At 54.2% G+C, this 3086-nt stretch overlaps 1 pseudogene; it reads left to right on the forward strand.

Annotated features, from left to right (window-relative positions):
• The first annotated feature begins 226 nt into the window (after positions 1–226).
• On the forward strand, positions 227–2507 carry LOC108295251 (annotated as a pseudogene).
• The last annotated feature ends 579 nt before the right edge of the window (positions 2508–3086 follow it).

Here is a 3086-nt window from a genome sequence, read left to right on the forward strand (position 1 = left end):
TCTGTGAATATGGAAACAAAAGTCTTTGCCTCCCACATGGGAGGACAATTCAGTTTCAGCTCAGCTAGGGATTTAGTCTCACGAAAGACATGGAAGTTCTCCAGTTGACAAGCTTTCCCCAACGTGGAAAGGACCACAGGAAGGCCACCTGAGCTCTCCAATAGACGTTAAACTCCAAGGGATTCACAAGTGGGCACACCTGTGTAAAAGTAAAGCTGTTTTTTATTCTGGGAGCCCAATCCAAGGCTGGGGGAGGTGGGCACGGGGCTATTTAAGCATTGGCGGAGTACGGGCTGAGTCATTGTGTGATTGCTTCTCCTTCTTGCATTTCTTCTGCTGCCCTAGTCCCATCTTGGCCATGAGGGAGATTGTGCTCACCCAAACTGGACAGTGCGGGAACCAGATAGGCACAAAGGTTGGCAGCCAGGGCTCTGAGGGCCCAGCTCATGCCTGCAGGGTGGCCGGTGAAGATGTTGGTAGTGGAAGGGGTGGTGCCTCTGCATTGTGGTCTCTGGGCTCACTGTCCAGGATGTGGTGGAGTTGGGTGGCTGGCAAGGCTGCCGGCGAGAACCTCAAGGGACCCAGTGACCTGAGGGTGGGGGTGGAAGTCGGAGAGGGGCTGGGGCAACTCCAGCTCCCTGAGCTCCATGACTCAGCCCTGGCTTGTCTGGCCTCTTGCATCTCTCACAGTTCTGGGAGGTGATCTCTGATGAACATGGCGTTGACTCTGCTGGCATCTACCACGGGGACAGTGACTTGCAGCTGGAACGCATCAATGTGTACTACAACGAGGCCAGCGGTGAGACCCCAGTCTTTCCCCGACCGCCCTCCTGGGAATGCCAGCCCTCTCCTCACTGACGCCCTCCAGTTCCCTTCAGGTGGCAGGTACGTGGCCCGCGCTGTGCTCGTGTATCTGGAGCCAGGCACCATGGACTCTGTGTGCTCAGGGCCCTTCAGGCAGATCTTCAGGCCAGACAACTTCATCTTTGGTGAGCTGTGGATGAGGTCTGCAGTGTGGCTCCTTAGCCAGGGCAGCTCAAAGTCAGTGAGGGCCCCAAGGTCATCTCTGTGGGAACTGTGGAACTGGGGCCCCTGAACACCCTCCCATCCTCTGAGTCACTCAATCTCCCTCTCCTAAACGGGCTTTGGGAGGAAGGCCCAGCTGTCTCCTCAAAGTGAGGAGCTGATGAAGTAATCTCCCTGCAGGGAGCTGAGCTGGGGCGGTGACTATGGCCTTCGCTGGGAACAAGCAGGAGCCACCTGCAGCAAGTCTGTTGTTAGGCTGTCTCAGGTTTGGCTCCTGATCTAGGTTCTAACAGGCAAGGCTGCTGTCCTGTAACTTCAGGGGAGAGGGTTTCATTTGCTCCACCTGCAGGGTGAAAGTTGCTTTTTGCATTGTGGTGGTGACCACGGATGACCATATACCTGGCCATCGAGTGGCTGACTGCACTACCTTACAGGTCAGTGTGGGGCCTCGAACAACTGGGCCAAGGGGTACTACACAGAAGGCGTGGAACTGATGGAGTCGGTGATGGATGTTGTGAGAAGAGAGGCTGAGAGCTGTGATTGCCTGCAGGGTTTCCAGCTGACCCACTCCCTAGGTGGGGGCACTGCGTCTGGGATGGGTACCCTTCTCATGGGCAAAATCCGGGAGGAGTACCCAGACAGGATCATAAACATATTCAGCGTCGTGCCCTCACCCAAGGTGTCAGACATGGTGGTGGAGCCCTACAATGCCACCCTCTCTATCCACCAGCTCATAGAAAGTGCAGACAAGACGTTCTGCATTGATAATGAAGCGCTCCATAACATCTGTTCCAGGACCTTAAAACTGACCACACCCACCTACGGTGACCTGAATCACCTGGTGTCTGCTACCATGAGTGGGGTCACCACGTGCCCTGGGCCAGCTGAATGCCGACCTACGGAAGCTGGCTGTGAACATGGTTCCATTGCCCCAGCTGCACTTCTTCATGCCCAGCTTTGCCCAGCTGACCAGCTGGGGCAGCCAGCAGTACTGGGCCCTGACCGTGGCTGAGCTCACTCAGCAACTCTTTGATGCTAAGAATATGATGGCCGCCTACGACCCCCGTCATGGTCGCTACCTAACTATGGCTGCCATTTTTAGAGGTCGCATGTCCATGAGGGAGGTGGATGAGCAAATGTTCAACATTCAAAATAAGAACAGCTGCTACTTTGCTGAATGGCTCCCTCACAATGTGAAAACAGCCGTCTGTGACATCCCACCCCGGGGGCTAAAAATGTCGGCCACCTTCATTGGTAACAACACAGCGATCCAAGAGCTCTTCAAACGCATCTCTGAACAGTTTACAGCTATGTTCAGGCGCAAGGCCTTCCTGCACTGGTACACGGGCGAGGGCATGGATGAGATGGAGTTCACCGAGGCCAAGAGCAACCTTAATGACCTGGTGTCAGAATACCAGCAATACCAAGATGCCACAGCTGAGGACAAGGAGTTTGAGGAGTGTGCTGAGGAGGTAGCCTAGAAGCTTCCTTTTCTAGGTAAAGGGGGAAGCAGTGTGGATTCTTTAGTGTGTTCTGATAGCCATTGTCACTACATGCTTCTTTGAGTCTTTACATCCCCTCCTGCATTTTAAAGCATTTTCATAGTAAGTAGTTTGGCCTAATAAAACATTTCTATAGCATCTGGTTTCACCTCCAACTTCTTTCTATAGGCCCTCTGGGTACTGCTTCCAGATGGGCATAGTGGTCCTCCAAGGCTGCAGCTGTCTTGGGCTTCTCACATCCCAGGAGCAAGCAGTCCAGTGGCTCCTGGAGGGGTCCGCATGGGCTGTGAACATGGCAGGCAGGCTTCATGCAAACTTGGGGCTGGCCTGGGCCTTGGGCAGCTACTTCCTGTGAAACCCATTTCTGAAATAAGCCTTGGCTTATCCCATGTACTGAACTTCCAGGGGAGCAGCTGGGCCTCTGTTTCTGAAACTTTATAAGTGGTCAGTGCCCCAGTGGACTATGTCCCCAATGTATCATCTTAGGGTAGGAATGTGGTCGGACAGTTGGCCCTGAACCAGCAATGAAGGGTGGGCAAGTAGGGCCCCAGCCACCCC

This window comes from Cebus imitator, unplaced genomic scaffold (genome assembly GCF_001604975.1).
Source record: "Cebus imitator isolate Cc_AM_T3 unplaced genomic scaffold, Cebus_imitator-1.0 Scaffold627, whole genome shotgun sequence".
Classification (NCBI taxonomy): domain Eukaryota; kingdom Metazoa; phylum Chordata; class Mammalia; order Primates; family Cebidae; genus Cebus; species Cebus imitator.